We start from the raw sequence: 24,440 nt of genomic DNA, 5'->3' as shown, positions 1-24,440 counted from the left end.
TATTGCCATGACATGTAGACATGTTAGGAATTTGGTTTGATGCAGTGGAGCACAGTTTACAACAGGACTGGAGCAAGACAGGACAAGACAGTGCAAACCACAAGTAATAAATACAAATAAATAAGAGAAGTGCCAAAAAGATCAAGTGTTCAGTTAGGACAGTCCATATAGCTCTCTGAGGTCAGGTCAGCTCGGGGGGGGGGGGGGGGGGGGGGGGGGCAGCAGCATTCAGTAGCCGGATGGCCGTGGGGAAAAAGCTGTGTGAGTGTCGTGCCTTCAAAGTCTTTAGTGACCGCAACCTCCTCCCTGAGGGGAGCGGGGCAAAGAGACCATGTCCTTGGGTGTGTGGGGTCAGCCATGATCTTCCTGGCCCTCCCCAAAGCCCTACTTTTAAACAGGGCCTCCAGGGGGGGCAAAGGGCAGCCAATCACCCTCTCCGCCGAGCGTATCACCCGCTGCAGCTTGGCCTTGTCCTTGGCCGCTGCAGCGGGGAACCAGATGATGATGGCGAAGGTGACGATGGACTCGATGAAGGCAGTATAGAAGTTCACCAGCATGTCCAGGGACCACCAGTGGTCCTTGGGAGGGTACCAGGGGGTCCCCAGCTAAATTAGTTAACATAGTGTCACGATCATTTTAACCACTTAGCTTTGGTTATTCAAAAATAGCAGATCTACAAGCTCATAGCGCGTCACGAGTGCCGCGCTATGAGCTTGTAGATCTGCTATTTTTTGAAAATTCTTGAAAATGCATTCATATCTTGAATATATATATTTTTTGCTTCTTGGGGTCTAAAAGTATAAAGTATTGAAATATGAGTACAGTACTTGAGTATATGCACTTAGTTACTTTCCACCCCAGAAATTAGCAGCTATAATTAGAGAGTTCCTCTCTGTGAAACTGCTCACTGTCAGGTAAGAAAAGGATGTGTTGACGTCATGCGTAGGAGGAGATGTGGTTTATCTGTGCAGGCTGATAACAAAAAAAACAACAACCTTGAAGTCAGATTTGGTGACATTTTTTTAATCCACTGCACACCATCGGCTTTGACTGACCTACTGGATCCTCAGTAAAATACATTTAGTTAAAATACAATAAACTCTTAGAGATTAGATTTCAAAAGGTACATGAGCCAAGCAGTCCAGGGGAAAAGGATTTTTGATGCTATGACCTACGGTTCAAGAGTTATAGGCCAAAATAGGCCAACAAGTGAATCGGCCTGTTGTTTTGGGCGGTGAAACCGCCCCTATAAGTGAGATTTGGAAAAATGTACAAATATCTTGGGCAGTGAAACCGGCCCTGAAAGTGAGGTTTGGAAATTAGTACAATTATCCTGCGCTGTGATTGGCCAATCACAATCTATTCAGGACTGTGATTGGCCAGTGTCACATGACACATGTGCATAGCCCTATATAAGCAACCATAACTTGAAAAAAACCAAACATTGTTTTTTTTCAAGTTATGGTTTCGTCCATCATAAAGAGTGTTTCAATAAATGTATTTATCTTTTGTACATGATTGGTTGACTCCATTCAGTATTGTGATTAGCTAGCAAGACACCGCCCACTTCACACAGGGTGTGATTTTTTTTATGGATACTGATAATATCAGTATCCATACAAAAAACAGGCAGATTCCTTCCATATTATGGATAATTGTATGGATAATTTTCTAAATAAAGATTGGGTCCCAAGGCTAGAATCCATCAGTAGGCTCCACACACAGTGGATGATCCTCACTGGTTTTACAACAGGAAACATCTGGCTGTGTTCATCATGATGGAGGAATGATTCAGAAGTTGCATGTTATACATTACATACTGTACCTTTTGAAATCTAATCTGTAAGACTTTATTGTATTTTAACTAAATGTATTAGGCCAGTCAAAGCAGGTGGTGTGCAGTGGATTGAAAAAAATGTAAACGTCACCAAATCTGAGTTCAAGGTTGTTGTTTTTTTGTTATCGGCCTGCACAGACAAACCACATCTCCTCCTACGCATGACGTCAAGACCACTTTTTTTCACCTGACAGTGAGCATTTTCACAGAGAGGAACTCTTTAATTAGAATAGATGGTAATCTCTGTGGTGGAAGTGCATTTACTCAAGTACTTTTTTTAGGTACTTCTCGGAGGCAAATATGTTGTGTTTTACACCACTATAATTTGAACACAAAACGTGCAATTGAACCCTAATTTATACTTCAGCTATTCAACCCAGAGCATACGTGGATGTGATACTATCACATTAAGATATACTGTCATGTCATGTTACTGTAAGATCTGCTATCACATTATTCACTTTACTGTAAGATATACCATCATGTTATTCACTTTACAGAAAGAAGCCCACAGTGGATGTGATACACAGTGGGGGTGCAACAGTTAATTGAACTAATTGGTTTAATTGATTAGAAGAAATAATCGAGAATCTGTCAAAACTCACAAGCTCTACAAGCTCTACAAGCTCACAATGCATCGTGATGCATTGTGAGCTTGTAGATCGGCTATTTTGGCGTGACATCGCTGTGCAAGGTATAATATAGGGCTTAAGTGGTTAATCAGACTAATGAATTTAGTTGAATAAAAAATAAGAAATTTAACTTTAGGTGTCGATTGGAGAATAAAAAAGAAAACAATCTCCAAGAAAATAATTGATACAGCCTGTGATACTGTCATATTATTCAGTTTACTGAGGCCCACAGCATCAGTGGAGGTGAGTCCAATCAACCACATATGTCTTGTGCACAAATGCTAGTAGGCCAACTTGATGTCTTAGTAAAACAAGAAAAGATGAGATAGGTAATTTCTTGGCCTACTGGCAGTGTACACAAGACACTCAGTGCTGATCAGTCCAAAGGTACAGCTTACTAAAAGCATTGCCACATTCTACCTGAGGGAAGCTGAACAAGATAACAGGTCATGGAGTCACCAATATCAGTTGGGTTCATCATACTGATGAAATGTGAGATATTTATTCATTTGTACATTCATCTGATTTGACTTGTCTTCATTGTACAGCACATTAGTGTGTCAAAACATAAAGTGACATACTCTCTCACTCACACACACACGCACACGCACACACGCACACGCACACACACACACACACACACACACACACACACACACACACACACACACAGTAGGAAGGCCATGAAAGCCTTCATCACATTTAGAAATTGCATTACAAACACAACTGGGATTGTTGAGTAAAAATCAACCATTCTGAATTAAAGGACCACTTCACCCATTTTCAACCTATCTTCATATAACTTGTCCTCACTAATGCTCATTATAAGATTTCTGTCCAATCAGTCTGTGTCTCAGAGTAGGACTGTGGACAGTTCAGAAACCTGCCTACCAGTGACATCATCGGTAGACTGGTTTGGTCATTTCAAACAAGATTTCAATTTTTTGTTTATAATGTAAGGAAAATATCTTCTATTTCAGCATGCTAACTCTCCAGGAAGAGAAAGGGTGTAGTTTCTATTAGCTTAGAATCCCCATCAACGATGATGTCATTAGTAGGCAGGTTTCTGAACTGTCCACAGCCCACTAATGAGACACAGAGTGAGTATACAGAAATTGTGCCATTTTATAATGAGTATTAAAGAGGATCAATTATATGAGGATAAGGTTGAAAAATGGATGAAGGGTCCATTTGGACCACTGGTGGTCCACAGACCCGATGTTGAGAAACAGTGATATAATCGACCATTCTGAATTTAAACGACGTATTGTCAATAACATGAATCAAGTGTTTGTGGTAAGTCTGGGTTGTCTAGATGTGTATATAGACTGGATGCATTCTCTCAGGCGGTTCTCCCAGACAGTCTTCCAGTCCAGACTCCTCTCCAGGTTCTGGCAGCGGGTGGCCATCTGGTCCAACGCCTTCACCGACTCCGGAGGGTCAAAGGTCAACCCCGCCCTCTCCACTGCCGCCTGGAACTTGGCGGGAGAGGCTGTAGCTACGTAGCACCTGGAAGAAAACATGCTTAACTAATTATAACTAATTACAGACTAGGGGTGCAGCAGTTAATCAAACTGATTGTAATGTAATGGAATATAAGATGTAATCGATTTGAATAAAATAATTGATTTTGGGAAAAGGTTAAAGTGGCCACTTTCAACCTGGCATCAATATTTATCTCCACCAGGCCGGAATGGTCCTGCTGTCTGTGTGTGTGTCTGTGAACGGCAAATTTGAAGCAGCGCTGAACAAATCAGCGTCAAACTTTGCACACACAGGGCTCTATTCTGTGGCAGTTTTCCCAGCCGCAACGCTACCCTTAACCCGTTAAATACTGATAATGGAGTTGCCCTGCCCCAATAGGTTATTCTAGCACCTGCTCTACCCGTCACCCATTATACCCTTATTTGCGCGTGGAGGCGTGCCCGTGGGCGTGTTGTTGCTATATCCCCCACATTGCCATTCTCAACCCACACATGGGTACGGCTTGGGGAGGGGGGATAGTGGTTTCTAAAACCACCCGCCGGTTTCTAAAAGCACCCGCCAAGTGCACACAGACACTGCAATGGCTTTGTGCGTTGGACCATGAGCCGTGTTGCCAGCCTTGGCGAGAAATAAGCAACCGCAGGTCTATGAAAACAAAAAGAAGCAACTATAAGGCCACATGAGCACTTCAAACTACTAACTACAGCTTTCATATCCCCTAAATATTTCAGCCCAGCTCGACTAATAATTGACAAATTAGGCCCAGCCCAGCCCGTCAGTAATTTTTCTAAAGAAGCTTAATTGCTGCATGCAGCCTTTTTTCTCATTACATCTTGGTAATTCATTAAGAACAGGAGTCATTCCACCCTATTCCAACAGTCTATATTTTGTTTAAAAAACAGCTTGGAGCAAATAGGGCTATATAAATATATACACTGCCCCATAACCATTTTAAGAATTATATTCGGTTATTATATGAAATATATTTTTAATTGAGATATTTTAGTTTTTTCCATATTGCTGTCATATCTTAATAAAATCATGCTTTTAACAAGCAAAATAAGCAGTACAAAATAGTTTGGTTTGTTTGATGGGAAAGAGTTGCGATGGAGAAATCACATCCAATGTTACCTTCTACTGCCCGCTGCCTGTGCTCTCATTTGAAGAAATAATCCACCATTTACTTTGAGGTGAAAAAGACATGAAGAAAGCTCAATAGTCTGAAGATCCATTCTATATGTCATGTTATGGTTTAAACTTTAAAGGGGGCTCTCTGCTGCAGCCGTCGTGACAACTGTCAAGACAGCTGATTGATTTGACCTACTTGTAACTTTTGCAATGCGCTGCCGTGTTGATTAATTATTTGGCATCAGCTGTGTAAGAATATATAACTATTTTAAATGGCTTTCATATACTATTCTGGATCTGACTAATTTGACAAGCTTATTGTGAACAAAATAGGCTACAAATTAATATAAAAATGTATTTGGATAAGAAGAAGGAAAACAAGCCCAATGTGGCTTATAATAATCAGACCAGGCAACAGTGCAGACAGGGAGATAGGCTAGAGCATATATTGGATCGGGGATGACGGCTAGCGCAGTCTTCTCTTAAAGGCAATGGCTTCTGGCACGGTGATTGGTTTTATCATTGTAACGCCCAAACCACACCTATGCATAATGTAAGGGGTAGCGCAGGTGTTTGGCGGGTGAGAGGGGTGCCAGAGAATACCATAATTTGCGGGGAAACGCCTCTTGCCTAGTCCTAAATCAGTAATTAGTGGTTTGTTCAAATTAAACCTGGAATAGTGCCCACACTCTCAGTAGGCCATGGAAGAACCTCTTGGGCTTTAACTCTTGAATTATTCACCCTATTCCATGCCCACTGTGGGCGTGGCCAGGTAGGGGAGTAGGGGAGGTGGGGAGCCCCATATCAATGAGTTTCCCGTTTACCAGTGTTGCCATGAATGCTTACATTAAGCAATTTGGGGCTTTTTTTTAAGTGTAGTTGCTTAATTGGGCTTGCTTTCTAATGTTTTTTTAACCAGTGGCTCCCCCATTTTTTCATGTCAAAGTCCCCCAGATTGATATGTATTTGTCCCATAGACTGTATAAAAAAGAATGGACTAAGCCACACCTCTGGTTTCTACAAACCGAAAATGAAGCCGATTGTTCAGGAATTTGAAATCCGCCATCTTTAATATATGCCAAAGAGCACGTCGGGGACTGGAACCGGAAAACAATCCCCAAAGAATGCTATTGGTTGGGTAGCTTGTCAATCAAGAGCGGGGGCGGGGAATTAATGCTATTGGTTGTGTAGCTTATCAATCAAATCATCCCGCCCCTCCTAGAGCATAGCCTACTTTATCGTACATTTTAAAATAAATGAAACTATAATTTAGCAAAACGCATATCATGATGATTGAAAGGAGACTTTAAACTAGCGACTGGAAGCATATAGTATTTATGACAATGTTTATTAAGGTAAGAAAATTAAGTCTAAAGTTAAGTCAAAAACCCATCCGCTTACATTGAGAGAATATTCTTTCTGACACCAGCAGGGGTAAAACAGCGAAACTACAGGCCATTCATATGAACTGTCTCTTCCGTATTGGAGTCAATGTAAAAATCTCAAGCTGGTCCCTTGATTTGTCCGCAGAGTTGCAGACCCCCATCTGAAAATATGTGGTGGCAGGGACCCCCATACAAGATGTGTGTTGTTAAAATGTGTCCAAAAATATTCTACAAGCTCACAACGTGTCGTGATGTGACACACTGTGAGCTTGTTGATCTGCTATTGTCTAATAGTCAATGTAAAGTGAGCCTATAGTTGCTTCTTTTAGGCTTGTTTTCATAGACCTGGCCGCTTGTTTCTTTTGCAAAATCTGGCAACACACTGATTACTTGCATTACACCTGCTGTAGCCTACTAGGGAGGAAGTGAACCTAATAATAAAAATGAAAAATGAAAAATGAAGCAGCATACAGAGGAAAAACTCAATGTAAGAGGCAACGATGACACAGTGGAGAAAGCCAGGAATAAGGTGAATAGGCTAATGAATTCATTTTTTACCCCTGGATTCCTTGGATCATGATGCAACTCCCCAATTAGGCCACGGCCATTTACACCTGACAAGAATTTCCACCAATTTGTGTTTTCTTCATAAAACACTTTTTGCTAAAACTCCTACAGATTTTGTCCAAAACTCTAATTGGGACGCATTAGCTCTGAACTCATGTAATCAATATTTCAATCAGATGTTTCATATGCCATTCCAGTTGACTGTGATTGGTTTACAACATTTGCAGGAGGGGCCCATTTAGCAAGAATGTGCACACCTCAAGCCCCCAGAGTTGCTGAGAAACATTGACGCTGCCACCCCAGTGGCCAAAGCTGGAACTGCAGGCTGGGAGAAATACATGCACGCGCAAAACATACTGAGAGATATTTATATTTATACATATAAATATGTAAACATATTATACATACATACATATGCATTTACATATAAATATGCATCTCGAGTGTATTTAATAAATATCTCGCGTTCAATCCTTGACACACGGGCTGCCGTAGAACGCAAAAAGGACACTAGTGCGCATGCTCATAACTCTATGGGGGGTCAAAATCGAACCAATAATTCTACTTCCGGCAGGTTTCCGGGTGCTTCAAAACGCCAGTGAGCACATTCATTGAAATGATAGCTGGGGGGCGGGGCAATCCGCCCTCTAGTTATATTATACCTCTATGGCCCACCTCCAGATTAGGAATAAATGCTCTGGTGAGTCATGTACAATGACCGTCAGACAGGGTTTGGGTACATTACATTACATTACAGTCATTTAGCAGACGCCTTTATCCAAAGCGACTTACAATAAGTGTATTCAACATAGGTAGGGAACGAAAACTACTAATCACCAGAAGTCTTTAGTGCATTTTCTGCAAAAACAAGCAACCAAGAGTATACCTAGCGCTAAGGTAAAAGTACAATATATCAGCCACCTATTTCCTTAAACAAATGAGACAAAAATTGCTAAATCAAATGAGCATGAGCTAAAACAAATAAGTGTATCGACTAAACAAGATCCAATAAACAATACAGCAATAGAAAAACAAGCGTTCGTACAACTAGTTAACAACAAGTAGGTCAGGCAGAGAGGAAGGGTAGTGTTTCCTGAAGAGGTGGGTTTTCAGCCTGCGGCGAAATATGGGCAGTGACTCTGCTGTCCTAACATCAGTGGGAAGTTCATTCCACCACTGTGGGGCCAGAACAGAAAAGAGTCGTGACCGTGTGGATCGGCCAGAAGGACCCTTGAGTGACGAGGCAATCAGTCGCCCCGAGGTGGCAGACCGAAGTGGTCGGGCAGGGGTGTAGGCATCGACCATAGCCCGGAGGTAAGAAGGAGCTGTTCCTTTCACTGCCCTATAGGCTAGTACCAGGGTTTTGAACTGGATGCGAGCCGCTACGGGGAGCCAGTGTAGAGAACGGAGAAGGATGGTTGTGTGGGAGAACTTGGGGCGGTTGAACACCAGACGAGCCGCAGCTTTCTGAACAAGCTCCAGAGGTCTGATTGCAGATGCCGGAGCACCAGCAAGGAGGGAGTTGCAGTAGTCCAGGCGGGAGATGACGAGAGCCTGGATGAGCACCTGGGCTGCCTTCTCCGTGAGGAAGGGGCGAATCCTCCTGATGTTGTAGAGCAGGAATCTGCAGGACCTCGTCACTGATGCGATGTTTGCCGAGAACGTCAGTTGATCGTCCAGGGTCACACCCAGATTCTTCGCAGTCCGAGTTGAGGTCACCACAGCATTATCAATGGTGATGGCCATGTCTCAGTGCGGACAGCCCTTCCCCGGGAGGAACATCAGCTCGGTCTTGTCCAGGTTGAGCTTCAGGTGGTTTGTCGACATCCACTCCGAGATGTCAGCCAGACAAGCAGCAATGCGTGCCTCCACCTGGGTATCAGAGGGGGGGAATGAGAGGATTAGTTGGGTGTCATCGGCATAGCAGTGGTAGGAAAAGCCATGGGAGTGGATGACAGCACCCAGAGATGTAGTGTAGAGAGAGAAAAGAAGAGGACCCAGAACCGAGCCTTGGGGAACCCCAGTTGTGAGCCTGTGTGGTTCTGACACAGACCCTCTCAGCATCACCTGGTAGGAGCGACCCGTCAGGTAGGATGCAAACAGGGAGAGTGCAGAGCCTGAGACACCCATCCCCTCGAGGGTGGAGAGGAGGATCTGATGGTTCACCGTGTCGAACGCTGCAGACAGGTCCAGGAGTATCAGCACGGAGGAGAGAGAGTTCGCTCTAGCGGCATGGAGCGACTCCGTCACTGCCAGGAGGGCAGTCTCTGTCGAGTGACCCACTTTGAACCCAGACTGGTTGGAGTCCAGGAGGTTGTTCTGGTGGAGATAGGAGGACAGTTGTTTAAAGACAGCACGTTCGAGAGTTTTAGATAGGAAGGATAGAAGGGAAACCGGTCTGTAGTTCTTGATCTCAGAGGGGTCAAGTGTCGGTTTCTTCAGGAGGGGGGTGACTCTGGCAGTCTTGAAAGTAGAGGGAAAGTAGCCAGATGTCAGAGAGGTGTTAATAAGGTGGGTTAAGAAGGGAAGAAGTTCAGGTGCAATAGACTGCAACAGAGTGGATGGGACCGGGTCCAGAGAGCATGAGGTGGGGCGACTAGAGGTAACAAGGAGAAGGACCTCGTTAGGGGAGAGGGGAGAGAAGTGGGATAGAGAGGGGATGGGGGGGGGAGAGGAGTAGATGAAGGTAGAGAGGGGGGGGTGGCAGGCAGACGGGTGTGGGTAGTGCGCAGGGCACCAGCCGGGGGAGGAGGGAAGGAGGATCGGATATCGTTCACCTTCTTGTCAAAGAAGTTGGCGAAATCGTCGGGGAGGAGGGACGAGGAGGGAGGAGGGGGTGGTGGTTGCAGGAGAGAGGAGAAAGTTTCAAAGAGTTTTTTAGGGTTGGAAGCAGAAGCCTGAATTTTAGTGCAGAAAAAAGCAGCTTTAGCAGCTGATAGAGAGGAGGAAAAAGTAGAAATGAGAGATTGGAAGGTGAGAAGGTCCTCCAGGAGGTTGCCATTTCTCCATTTGCGCTCAGCCGCTCTCAGGCTCCGTCTCTCAGTCCGCACTGAGTCCGACAACCAGGGGGCAGGTGGAGTTTGGCGTGCAGGCCTGGTGGTGAGGGGACAGAGATGGTCGAGAGAAGAGGATAGAGTAGAGAAAAGAAGATCTGTGGCGGTATCAGGGGATAGAAGAGCAAAGGATTCAGGGGCAGGGAGAGCAGAGAGAACAGAGGAGGAAAGAACAGTGGAGGAAAGTGAGCGAAGATTGTGACGTGAGGCAATCATGTGGGTAGGGAGGGGCTGTGAGGGGGGAGAGGAGAGAGAGAGAGAGTAGGACATGAAGTAGTGATCAGAGAGTTTCTTACCCTTTTCACTGGAAAGAGGAGTGACAGACAGGTTAGCAATAGAGCAGCCTCTGGTGAAGATCAGGTCCAGTTGGTTGCCCGCCTCATGGGTAGGAGGAGATGGGCAAATAACTAGGTCAAAGGCGTCGAGAAACGAAAGTAGTGGGTCTAGCTGCTTCTCAGTCGGGAGGTTGAAGTCACCCAGAAGGATGAATCCAGAGCCATCGACAGGGAAGTGGGAGACTAGATGGTCCAGCTCCTCCAGGAAGCCACCAGCAGGGCCCGGTGGGCGATAAACAACTGCAATGGTGAGCTTGACTGGATGAGAGACAGTGACCACATGAAATTCAAATGAGGTAGGAGAGAATTGTGACAGTGAAACAGGAGAGTATTTCCATTTTCTGGAAATTAGCAGACCAGCCCCACCACCTGTCTGCACGGCTCTGGGAGTGTGAGAGAAAGAGTACACATCTGACAGAGCCGCGGGCGTAGCAGTGTTTTCTGGTCTGATCCAGGTCTCAGTCAGAGCAAGGAAGTTAAGGGAGAGCAAGGATGCGTAGGCTGAGATGAAAGCAGATTTGCCTTCCACCACAGCCGAGTGGCAATTCCAAAGCCCTCCCGTTACCACTTGCTCGACGTGAGTTGAAAGAGTAGGATAGATGAGATTAGTTATGTCACGACATCTGGGTGTAACCCAGTGTTTGTGCGACCACCAGGAAGAAGAGAGGACAGGAATAGGAAGAAAACACATTGTAGATCACTAAACATATACTACTATACACTACTATATCTATCACAAATCAATGATACAGCGTGTCGTTCATTGACTAACTTTGACAAAGTCGCCTGTCGCCTTTGTTGGCCTGGCCTTCGTTTGCTGGACACCGCTTAAAAGCTGCCGCTTTCAGCTAGTGGTATAAGGCCACTTCAACTGATTGCTAATCGTCTGCCGGGAGTGCTGCCCAAACGACACACTTCACAAGGCAATCAAGTGGCCTCTACAGGGTGAAACTACTTTGACTACTACAGTGCCAATAGCCTACTGCTTCAAGCACAAAAACAATTCAAATATAAACTAGTACAGACTACCACACAAGCTAATAATATAATACTAATAGAAAAGCACTTATGGTACCACTACTAGCAGCTTGCTAAATAACAAAAGAATGCTACTATACTCAACTACCAGGAGGTCAGGAGCTCTGTTCAGTTCAGATGTTGGTTACACCATACTTTGTGCCTGTTGCTGCATTAAAAACAATGTGATGACCTTTCACCTGTGAATTGCAGGGTCGTGGGGACAGTGGTAGTGATGCCACACTGTCACCGCTGTGTGGGGACACAACAAGTAGCCGTTCTCCTCCCAGCATCTCCTCATGGAGCTCACAATGCCTTCATCTGTCACCGTTTGTGTCCACATGGCCTGGGATAACTGATGAGAGAGAGAGCACAACCACAGACCCATTAGACCACTGTTTCCCAAACAGTGGTTCAGGACCCATTTTTGGGTTGTGGACACATTTTTATGTGTAAATTATCCCTTTTTTGTGTCTTCCATTTAAACGATATAGCCTATATATATATATATATATATATATATATATATATATTTTTTTTTTTTTTTTTTTTTTTTTTTTCAAAAGATGTAAAAAAGCTAAAAAATAATAATAAAAAACAACTTTTCATGAATTAAATGAATATTTCAAAAGTACCTCATAAATAAATAAAAATTATCATAATAATTTCCATAAATAAACACCTTGTAGATCTGCTATTTTTACTGGTTTGGGTCCCGGGCAAACGCCTAATTTCTATTTTGGGTCTTGAGCTAAAAGGTTTGAGAACACTAGAGAGAAGGAGAATGCCCAAGGCCAATGGCCCGGATTCATAAAGGGATTTACGACCATATTTTGTACGTACCGGCATTTAGGACAAATCCTACACCTGCAGTCGGATTCATAAAAGTTTTTTGTTCTGTGTTTTGTGCGTCAGGTGCGTACGTTCTCAGGTCAGCCCCGAGGCTGTCTTACCAGGGCTGAAATGTGCGTATGTCTTTAGAATGCTTTATTCTTCATGCCAAAATCAATTACAACAGTGGCAAACCTCAAATAAAATATATATGTGCCCAACATTTGTCAACACATATATATATAAAAAATAAAAAAATAAATGTCAAACGATGTATTGCTTGTAGCCTATGCATAATATAGACATGATGTAGATTCCACCGCTTTTTATTTATTTTCTAGGCTATGAGTTGCATTTAGAGCTGTGTTTGCCAGCGGGTCATCTCAGCGTGTGTCACGTAATAATGAAAATAGGCTATGATGCCTTAATGAAACTGCGGAGGGACTGACTTGCATCAGTGTCCGTGCCACGGTATTAATTTGTAAAGCCGACTGTAGGCTACTGTATATTGATCACATGAACGCCACACACAACAGCCTAATAAATATTACCATCTGATGAGGAAACTAAAGTGGATGAAAGCTGTGTCCAGAAGATGATCCATTCCCCATTCCGACGTAGGACAGTGATATCCAAAATTAACTAATTTAATCAATAAGCTCAGGTCCATAATCGGATAGAAGCGTTCACTTGTATGCCCTGGATTTATTTTCAATATCATCTTTGTACCTCGGTAAAGGTGCGCTATGTTCATTAGAAAAGGCTCGCTTATATAATATCCTTTCCACGTTTTATTAGCCTTTTATTTGGTAATGGGGTTAAACCTTGTAAACTTCTTTATTCTCATTACACATGAAAGCATTTATTATGTGATCCGCTTCCAGACAGAACAGTACGTTGTCAAGGCGATGCGACACCGCATCTGTTAGCTTTGGACGAGGCGGAGTTGAACTTCAAACTTTCATCAGCGTTGCCAGATGTTGTGAGAGAAATAAGCAACCAGGTCTAGGAAAACAAGCCCAAAAGAAGCAACTGGCACTTAGGCCATTATAAGCACTGTAATTAAACCGTTGTGAGCTTGTAGATCTGCTATTTAAAAAAAAAAATCTTGTAATAAAATGTGGAATATTTTGAAGATTTTTTAAACATTCTAACAACACAAATCTGCCTCCAGCTGGCACAAAACATGTTCAGATGGGGCTTATAGGGATAAATTAGCATACATATTAACTTGGGGGTCCATGACATAAAAATATTTGAGAACCACCTGTTAAAACAATTGAACAATTGTGAAGCAAGCCCAAATAACCAACTACACTTTAGAAACAAGCCCAAAAAACCGCACCCCACAGCTACCAATATTTACAAGCAACTTTACAGAAAAATAAGCCCAAATTCGCTTATAATAAGCGGACATGGCAACGCTGTTTAGCACGGTTCAGCACGGTGACGTTAAAGTTGGATGCTGTTGGACGCAGCCTTCCAGAGTAATCATCACACCTGGTCATACGCACTGGTTGTACGCACGTCTCTGTGATATACGAACCCCTTTGGGAATTGCACGTCCGTTTGTGACTACCAAAATACGACCGGCCTTTACGAACTTTATTTACCCCATATTTACGACCCTCATTATGAATCGGGGCCAATGTCCTTACCCAAGGTTATCTGACCGGATGTGCCAAGAACCATATAACTATAACTATAAATATGTTGTTTTACTTTTAATATTACTATTTTAAAATATGTTGTTTTACTTTTAATATTACTATTTTAAAATATGTTGTTTTAAAAACCGTTCTAACTGAAGGGCATGGCAGAGTCCACACCACAACTACTGTATAACAACAATGATAGTGGTGAACAACATTGTTTGGATCACTGGGATGCAGTCTGCCTCATCCTCAGAATCAGTGATAGTTTTGTTATTATTAGTTGAGGAGATGATTATGTGTAGCTAACGCTAGCTGATCAATAGAATAAAATATAAAATGTGTATTGTCATCAATACAAGACAACAGCAATAAAAATGCCAATTATAGGCAGCTTCAGGCAGGGTGTTTCTGTAGTGTAATGAATCTGTTTTTGCAGAGCTTCAGGCAGGGTGTTTCTGTAGTGTAATGAACATGTTTATGCAGAGCTTCAGGCAGGGTGTTTCTGTAGTGTAATGAACCTGTTTGTGTAGAAATTCAGGCAGGGTGTTTCTGTGAGAACGTTGAAAGTCTTCCATCAAGTCCTTCACTAAAGGCTCCATCTCTCCCTGATAGCAGCCAGAACACACGCTCCATGTTATATGGATCCTATGGAAACATATGGAGACATATAGAAAACATATACATGATGTATGGATCCTATGGAAACATATACGCAAGGCCTGATCATCCATAGGCCGTAGGGGCGAGTGCCCTGGGGTGATAATTAACATGATAATTTAAAAAAAATACATTTGAAATGCCTCTAGCGATCTAACGGTAAGGCCGACGGAAATGGCAGTGAATGTGTTGGATGCAACTCAAAGTGAACTTTACTCAGGTATCCGACCTTCCCAGCCCGTGTTATTAAAGAAAAACGGGCGACAATGGCCAAAACTCAATAAAAAATCGCCGAAAGTGGCCGTTTTGACGGAAGCATTTGAACATTGTGGGAGGCAACTCGTGAGACTAGAGTGACAGTGTGTGTGTGACAGTGTGTGTGTGACAGTGACAGTACCTGGATGTCTATAGCGGGTATATATTGTGTGACAGTGTCGGTCATGTAGAAGTCCCCGCTTTGCACCGTCCTATGGACGATGTCGTTGGCGTTCACCATGGCAACCAGACGCAACGGCACGCCCATCTGCTTCACAATGCAGCCGGCTGATAGGAGACAGAACACATGACTCAACACTATTTTACAAACAAGTCATGCAAATAAATGATGATATATGGACCTACCAATGTGTTAACACTTTCACACCTAACAGTATGTTTAACCTCATGTACATACTGTATCTGTTGGCATTATGCTATGTGCATATATATGTAGATATCTCGATTTTAGTTTTTTTATGTACTCTCTGACATGCTTATTTAATGTTGGATTTCTTACTCCCCGCCCCACCCCCTCCTTTTTCTTCAAAAACATGGAGCTTACGCAAAAACACATTTCACCCACTTCTTTGCACGTGTAAACCTGTGATGTGACAAGAAAGTTCTTGATTCCTGATTCTTGATTCTTTCTTGATTCAATATCTCATTATTTTTCTATGATTCTGTTTTCATATGAAATGAAGAAAAAGAGCGTGTATTTTGTATTAATTTAACCCTGAACGTGTAAAAAGAAATGGACTCATAATTGATTCTAACGATAGTACAATCCCATTAGATGTGATGAATGGATCTCACCTGCGATGTTCCCTGCTCCTCCGGTGGGCACCACCACCTCCAGAGGAGGCAGTGGGTTGTGGTGGTGGGCCTGCTGCTCCATGGTGCTGAGGTGCAGGTAGGCGTAGATGAAGTGAGCCAGTTGGATCATCACTCTGGACCAGTTGACAGAGTTCAGACTCATCAGGCCATGGCTCTTCACCAGCTCCTGGTCAGCGAACAGCCTCCGTATGGGAACGTCAATGTCGTCTGAGCTGCCGTCCGCTGCACACGGAAACATAAAGATGAAGACAATGAGCAAGAGGAAGATTCCATCTAGAGGGAATATCTCATACATTCACCCTAATAGATGTATTGACCCTCTGACCCCAGGCCATAGAGTTCACCCTGTGTGTCCTGTTGACTGTCTCACCTACAGCCATGCACCCAAAACATCACTTACACCTTGTAATCACAACATGATCCTCTCTAGTTGTGCATGTGATTCCTTTAGCCAGCTTCTGTTTAAGTAAATCTATCATGACTTCATCATCATGACAAATATTGCCCTGAACTTCATTGAGAGATAGAGATACTTTGAAAGTGTGTGTGTGTGTGTGTGTGTGTGTGTGTGTGTGTGTGTGTGTGTGTGTGTGTGTGTGTGTGTGTGCGTGCGTGTGCGTGTGCGTGTGTGTGTTTGTGTCTTTTTAGAAAATAGCAGATCTACAAGCTCACAAAGTGTGTGAGCTTGTAAATCAGCTATTTTCAAACATAAAATAGGGCTTAAGGGGTAAGTTCTGCAGTAATAATTTGACTCTATTTGTAACTAAACTAAAGCTGTCAAATACTTTTTGTGGAGTAAAAAGTACAATATTTGCCTCTGAGATGTAGTGAGAGTAGAAGTCATTTTTAAGACAGTGTTTTTCTGCTAACTGGGTGCAATTTATACCACCGTTTTTATTTAATCGTTTTTTGTTGTTAAATGAGGGAGAGCGTGCTGCCAGAGAATGCACTCGCTCCTTCTGTGTTAAATTGGTGTAATTCGTACTACAGTGTGTTTCTGCTAAATGTGTGTAATTTGTACCCATTACAAAGGTGATGTGAACCTTGGTGTATAGGCCACGCCTATTTCACACCACAGCTTCAGAGCAGGGGTTCTCAAACCACTGTCACAAGGCCTCACGTTGCAAGGCCTTGTGACAGTGGCGGAGCGTCCGGATAGGTCAGGTAGGCGGCCACCTACGGGCCCGGGACTCCGGGGGGCCCGGGCCGTCAGATCACATGGACCTTTATTTTATTAGATTTACACACACTTTGCGTGCTCCGCCTCTCCGCCTCTCCGCCTCTCAGCAGCTTTCCCAGAGATTCACCAGCTTACATGGAACTGCAAATATATTCGAGGCAATTCACCCCAATACACTGTTGGAAGCTCACCCTCACCCTAAAACCCAAATAAAGTAACTTTATTCTCCATCCATGGTTAACCCCTCCCACCCACTCTGTGGCGAGCTGCAGGATAGGGTGAGCACCTTCAGCCAGAGGCTCACTCTCCCCCCGAACATGCACACTGAGCGGTACAGACTCTCATTCATGCCAACTGCCATCAGACTCTACAATGCTTAAGAACTCTCCCTAAATGCATGTTGTTGGCCCTGGTCTAGTGTGTGTCCATCTGTTTTGTTTTGTTTGTCTGTTGTTTATTTATTTATTTGTTACACTGTGCTGCTGTAACGCAGGGGTTCCCAAAGTTGGGGTCGCGACCGTCGCGGGAGACTGACGGTGGGGTCGCAAAATTATTTTGGGTAATAAAAAAACTAATTACATTTTTTTTTTCTTTTTTTGTAATTCAACAGAATGGATGAAATACAACCTAAAATGATTACAAATAGTACATTTTACCATTTTAATACATTTCAAATGCGCACCGAACGTGCAAGTTTATGTGCATAAATTACCTCCAGGTTTAGGTGGGGTCGCGAGTCAATGATCGCCTTATTTTGGGGTCGCGGGCTGAAAGGTTTGGGAACCCATGCTGTAACGCCACAATTTCCCCTTGGGGATTAATAAAGTATTTCTCATCTCTCATGGGGGGGGGGGGGGGGGGGGGGCATTTCACTGTTTTAACCCAGCAGCCCTATGTAGATTCCAGCCCAAACAGTAACGTAACTAATAATTGGGCCGTGCGACCCGGAAATCACCGTAATAATCCTAGAACGGGAGCAAAAATACATTTAAATAAAAGTTTAAAAAAAAAAGATTATTAATATTATAAATGTAATTTTTTTTTGGGTGGCCCACCGGCCGTTTGCCCTGTCTTGGCGGCCTGGAATGGCGCGGCCGTTCTGGAATCGTAGCATATTTCCTAGTGGCCAGCATGTCCCTGGGTTAAACCCCCATGTGAGACCAACCACCTGTAGGACTATAGCCCACCCAGACTATAACTGGCAAGACAATAATGACTATACTAAGCCGTCTTAAGCTACAATCATTGATTTGCACAATAACAAAACAATACAAAACAATACTATTTAAAACAAATATCTTTGTCATTTTAGATTTTAGCGAGAAGAGAAGAGAATGTATCTTCCTTTCTTACTCTCCTGAACTGGAATGCAGCATTTTATGTTGAAAGAATTGCCCTCTGCAGAAATCCATGCGGTACGCCTTATCTCCAGTAAAGCTTAATTATACTTAATTGAGTGCGGTGTCACGGACATAATTATAGCCGATCTACAAACTGCGACACCTTGTGAGCTTGTAGATCGGCTATTTTCGGTGCGTGATACCACGCTCAACTTAGTATATGCCCTATCAAAACCAAACCTGGCCGTGCGCACACACATGTCCACTCAACGAGGAGAGCACACAGACACACAGAGACGCGTAGACAAGTGATCTGTCTGAATTTGCGATCGATAGGTATTTGTGGACAAAAACAAACTAAGTACAGTTATACTGTTCATTTAAAATAGTTTGTCAAATATGGGCCTCTCTCGCTCTCGCTCTGTAAGTCCAGTGTAATTTGACAATTTGCAAGTACAATTTTGATTGATCACAAAATTGCTGACTGGTAGACACTTCTAGGCAATCAAGTAAATGCTTAAATATAAGTAATAGCTGCAGTAATTAGGGCAGGCTTGGGGCAGGTTGTGGCTCTTCTTGCAAAAATAGTTTTTGTCAATGTACCTCATGATCAGGGCAACAAGGTTTTGTCCCACTGTTGTAGAGTAATGCATGCTGTATTGCTCATATAGATCATCAGCGACGGCAGCCACCTTTAACTTTTGTATGAATATTGTTCAGTTTGTGGAGTTATTTTTTTCAGTATAATTCTTGATTCCTAGTGTTAATTTAAAAAGAGATATTCCTCTAAATCTGGGTAGTCTGGGTGTTTTTTTTAGGGCATTATGTGCCCTTTGGAAATTCCAGCGCCTTTGCCAGGCTCAGGCTTGTGGTCAGGTTGAAGGTTTCACATGTCATGTTCCCAAACCCATGGCTGTGTTGTGTCTCAAACCGTCCAAACTTCCCTTTCAAACTCCCTTTTCTTACATATTTCCCTGCTTCTATTTAACTTGTAAATTCCTCATTTAATTACAACAATATGTATTCTAAATGTTTACCAACAGTACATGTTTTTTCAGACAAGCCAATATTATTTTTAACATTCATAAAAACATCGCCACTTCTACTGTCTTCAAACTGCCATTACAAACGGCTTAGCAGAATTATTTTGAGCTTCGGTATAACTCCTAAATTATTCAATTAATTACAATTAATTACTGCTCTGTTACCACATCCTCTCCTCTAGTGCTGTTCTCTAGACTCTCCCACACACACAGAGCTACTAGCTCCAGTTTAATATCTAATACCAGCATGCATAACGGATGGATGGCGCAGTGGTAAAATATTTAGGTACTAGCCTATAGCTTGTAGAGTTGCTAAGTGTTGCCATTTATTTTAAAACTGTGAAGTCTTCACTCAAAGACCCCGGGAGCTGAGCTAAGAACACCAATACACTGGTATTCACCACTGTGGCCTGGCTCTGCTTGAAATGTATATTTATTATGATCAGAGTTTGTAGGAAATTCAACAGCTTCTTTGTATATGTGATTCTGCCAGTCAGTCTTCCTTCTTTCTCTCATGTCACATGAGTGAAGTCACATGAGTGAATGTAAAAGTCTCCCCTGTGTGTGTGTGTGTGTGTGTGTGTGTGTGTGTGTGTGTGTGTGTGTGTGTGTGTGTGTGTGTGTGTGTGTGTGTGTGTGTGTGTGTGTGTGTGTGTGTGTGTGTGTGTGTGTGTGTGTGTGTGCATGGCTGTATGTATGTGTGTGTGGTGTCAGTGATGTGTGTTTGTCTCTGTGTGTATGTATGTGTATCAAGTAACGACAAATCTGCCTTTGCAACAGCATCCAGCAAACATTTTTCTAAACTTCAGATATACTTCTAAATGTCTGACTTCATCACAGCAGCATTTGTTCTATTTTTCTCAACCGTACCTGGATTTTTCAAACACAGTCAAACAGTACTTTAACGTTCCTAAAGCCATAACTGTATTGTGCTTCACAATCGACCATTACAAAACCACTTTTCAGACATATTTCCAGGTTCCCTTTAACTTCTAAATTACTCATTAAATTTCAACAACATTTGTTGTATTTATATCAAAAGCACAAGGATTTTTCCAACATAGCCAACACCGCCTTTAGCTTCAATAACACGCTAGCCTTTACTGTCACGTCAGAAAATGTGTGTGTGTGTGTGTGTGTGTGTGTGTGTGTGTGTGTGTGTGTGTGTGTGCGTGTGTGTGTGTGTGTGTGTGTGTGTGTGTGTGTGTGTGTGTGTGTGTGTGTGTGTGTGTGTGTGTGTGTGTGTGTGTGTGTGTGTGTGTGTGTGTGTGTGAACCATTCCACATCCTGCCCTTATACAAACGGCCAGCAAAATTATTCATAAACTTCAAGCTAATTTCTACATTACTGACTAAAGCAACATTTGTTCTATTTTTCTTAACCGTATCTGGATTTCTTAACACAGTCAAATATGATTTTCATGTTCCCAAACCCCTGGCTGTGTTGTGTCTCAAACCGTCCAAACTTCCCTTTCAAACTTCCTTTTCTTACATATTTCCCTGCTTCTATTTAACTTGTAAATTCCTCATTTAATTACAACAATATGTATTCTAAATGTTTACCAACAGTACATGTTTTTTCAGACAAGCCAACATTATTTTTAACATTCATAAAAACATCGCCTCTTCTACTGTCTTCAAACTTCCATTACAAACGGCTTAGCATAATTATTTAGAGCTTCGGTATAACTCCTAAATTAGTCAATTAATTACAACAACATATATTCTAATGTCTTTCAAAAGTACAGAATTTCCCAAGCAATCCAACCATTATTTTAACGTTCCTATAACAATGTTACATCACAACTGATCCATGCGAACGCTATGCTTAAAACTGAGAAAAGAAAATTCATTAAAAAATAAATTAATTTTAGGGTGACCATAAGTCCTCTTACCTGGACATGTCCTCTTTTGGGTGCCTGTCTGCCTGTCCGTGGGGGGTTTATAAATTCCTTCAAATGTCCGGGGTTTTGCGCGTGTATCTGTGTGTCACAGTCACAGACCATAAAGCATATGTATTTACAATGCACGTTCCAAGGCTCGTTTGTAAAAACAAACTCTGAGGGGTGGACTTCCACTCCACCCCTGAACGTGTATTATTCATAACTCAACTCTGCCCTGCGCTACTTGCTGCTTCTCACTAACTGCCCCAACTGTAAGTGCATCAGAGCAGGAAACCTGTTGGTGGCCCCTTGCTGTCAAGGCACAAGATGAACAGGATGTGAACCGTTTGTGGTTAAGAGAAGGAGACCATACAGCTGAACTAGACTCTAGAGGAGCGTAGGTTGCCGAAAAGGTTGTAAGAAAGGCTGATAAAAAGGCTTCAAAATGTAGTTAAATCTAATAGGTCAACTAACAGCTGCAAAGACAACTCAGACCTGAGACACTGCGTACATGACAAAACATACATTGACATTTACACACTGTTGTTGGGTCAAAGGTTCATCATACAAAAACATGCGGCCAACAGACAGATCAACATACAGGTCAACAGACAGGTCATAAAATCACTGAATTCCCATTTCGATCTCATCTCTTCTTTCTTTGTTCCTATAAAACTCTGCAGTCAGTTTTTAGTTTGTACCTTGTATGTCCCAGGATGAGGTGACATTAACCACATGAACCCTAGCATCACTATTCTGGTTTGAACATGTGGTGGAAATAGCAGATCTACAAGCTCACAACGTTCAGCTTGTAGATCTGCTATTTTCGGCGAAGACATTTAGCGTAGAGGGAAAAAAAGGGGAACTAGTAGCCCTGGGGAACTCCGGTCAACTAAATATACAGTAAATAGGTTTTAGTGTTTGTTTGTTTGTTTGTTTGTTTGTTGATTGATTGATTGATTGATTGATTGATTGATTGATTGATTGATTGATTGATTGATTTATCGATTTATCGATTGATTGATTGATTGATTGATTGATTGATTGTAGTGTCAAGTGGTTCTGTCACACCAGCTAGCATTTTCAAAAAGTAAGAGCCTTTTCACATATAGGTCCTTTTAACACTCACCACACAGACAGACTTCAGATCAAATTGACCGTTTTTTTTCCTGCTATTCCATTGGTCACTCTCTCTCCTCTGCTCCAGATGCTCTGACAGCTTTTCCGATATGTACAATCTTTATGACAAAAACGTATAAAACAGCGCGATCGCTGTAGAGGTGAGCTTGAATTAGGCACACACACAGGGTTAGGAAATGGTTACAGTACATTTACACTCTTCAGTGAAAAATGGATAGCCTAAAAATTATTCACTGGTAGCGACAGAGTAAAACATATTTACTTAAGTTACACAGATTCACTTTTCCAAGTTAAATGTATGCCTGCTGTCTGAAGCCGGAGACAGACTCAGACGCATCTCATTGAAGAGCACGTATGAAACAGAACCGGCACAAATACGCCTATTGCCAGGTCTATAGGCCTGATGCTGTATTGTTTGTGTCAGGCTGTGTCATTATTTAACTGTAGACGTAGGTACTGACTGGTTGTTGAAGACCCTGCATGTCCCCTTTGCACTGTAGATGAAAAGGTCCTTTAGCCATGTGACTCTCAAATGGATGAACAAATGCAAAATTTGCTAAACTTAATGAGCATGTTCAGGAGTACATCTACCCTCTATTGAAACATCAATCATGCTGTTTTATTGGTTATTTGTAATCAAAACACCCTCCAGCACAGTGACTCTATGTATTTTTTAGAACAGATAACCTCAGAATTGAAAGTGGATCACAGACAGTGTCCTGTTCTGTGAAGCTAGCCAGCAGCTATCTATGTACTTTAGATAGAGGGCAACACTGTGCTAATGAATATGTTATTACAGCACCATATCTATGTACTTTAGATAGATAATTAATATAAACAGTTAACACATATTGTATTATTGCTGTAACATGCATGTAGTAGTGGTCATTCAAAGTTCCATCATATTATCAAACTTGAATACCCTGGCATGGAAAATCATGTACTGAAAGCTGTTATGTTTTCCTTTATGAAAATGTACAGAGTCATAACCCTTGCCATTTGTGGTGTAAAACTCATGTATAGTAGGCTATTCTATGTTGTAAACATGGTAGGATGTTATACACATTATGTGTTGTAACAGTGGAAAATATTTTGATTGTGTTGCTTCAAGTTTCTATTTAATTCTATTCGATTCTATTGAAATGTAGGGTAAGTGATTCTTTCTTTTTCTTTTGTTAAAATAAGTGTTAAATAGCTCTATATTCTGATAGTATTCATTGCTATTAAATAAAGAAAAACATCCAATGGATGCACCTGACATGGTGCATCCATGATGTAGCCTGTAATAACTAATTACAGGCTACATCATCAGTGTTGTAGCCTGGGGTCATCGGGTGTTTCGGGTCTCGCAACATACAACATACACCCTCAACCCAGGTGACCCAGCCGGGGTTGATCGAGCCCCGACTTACATCCCAGTAGCTACCCACGGTCAGTCCTCTTAGGGAAAGACAGGGCCACTCAGTCCGCTTCTCCGGAACTACTCTGCCGGGACCGGGGAGAGGAGAGGCTCTGGCACGTGGAGGTACTAGGCTCTTTGGATGAACTCCTGGCCGGGCTTACCAGGTCCTATAGAGTGTTTGTTCTGTAACAGGAGTCTCCAAATCTCTCCAGCTCTTTATTATTCATTTACTATTCACGATATGTATCTGTGGAACCGAGTCAAATAAATGTAATGCTTCAACTCGTACAATTCCAAGTGCTTGTCAGGGTGGGAGGACCCACGTTCAAATATTGTTAGGTGGTCCCCAGTTCAAATATGATTATTTTGGGGGGTCACCAGTTCAATTATGATTATTTTGGGGGGTCACCAGTTCAAATATGATTATTTTGGGGGGTCACCAGTTCAATTATGATTATTTTGGGGGGTCACCAGTTCAATTGTGATTATTTTGGGGGGTCACCAGTTCAATTATGATTATTTTGGGGGGTCACCAGTTCAATTATGATTATTTTGGGGGGTCACCAGTTCAATTATGATTATTTTGGAGGATCCCTGGTTCAAATATGATTATTTTGGAGGATCCCTGGTTCAAACATGATTATTATGGGGGTTGTGGCCTGAAAAGGTTTAGAACCACTGGTGCAAGTGACCAATATATACAGCTAGCTGTTTTTTTTCTCCCATTTATCAGCAGAGATATTATATATCCATCAATGAGATACAGTATTTTAGGTTGT

At 42.4% G+C, this 24,440-nt stretch overlaps 1 pseudogene across 1 annotated transcript; it reads right to left on the bottom strand.

Annotated features, from left to right (window-relative positions):
- Positions 1-3,108: 3,108 nt before the first annotated feature.
- Positions 3,109-23,520, bottom strand: LOC308090072 (threonine synthase-like 2; annotated as a pseudogene). Its single transcript, XR_013935100.1, has 7 exons — positions 23,514-23,520; positions 21,132-21,218; positions 15,654-15,896; positions 14,980-15,125; positions 14,444-14,570; positions 11,640-11,794; positions 3,109-3,978 (listed from the first exon to the last, which is right to left on the bottom strand). The product of XR_013935100.1 is annotated as a threonine synthase-like 2 (transcript).
- Positions 23,521-24,440: the final 920 nt, after the last annotated feature.

This window comes from Gymnoscopelus braueri, assembly GCF_963280865.1.
Source record: "Gymnoscopelus braueri genome assembly, chromosome: 8".
Classification (NCBI taxonomy): Eukaryota; Metazoa; Chordata; class Actinopteri; order Myctophiformes; family Myctophidae; genus Gymnoscopelus; species Gymnoscopelus braueri.
This window is presented reverse-complemented; position numbering and strand designations above follow the sequence as displayed.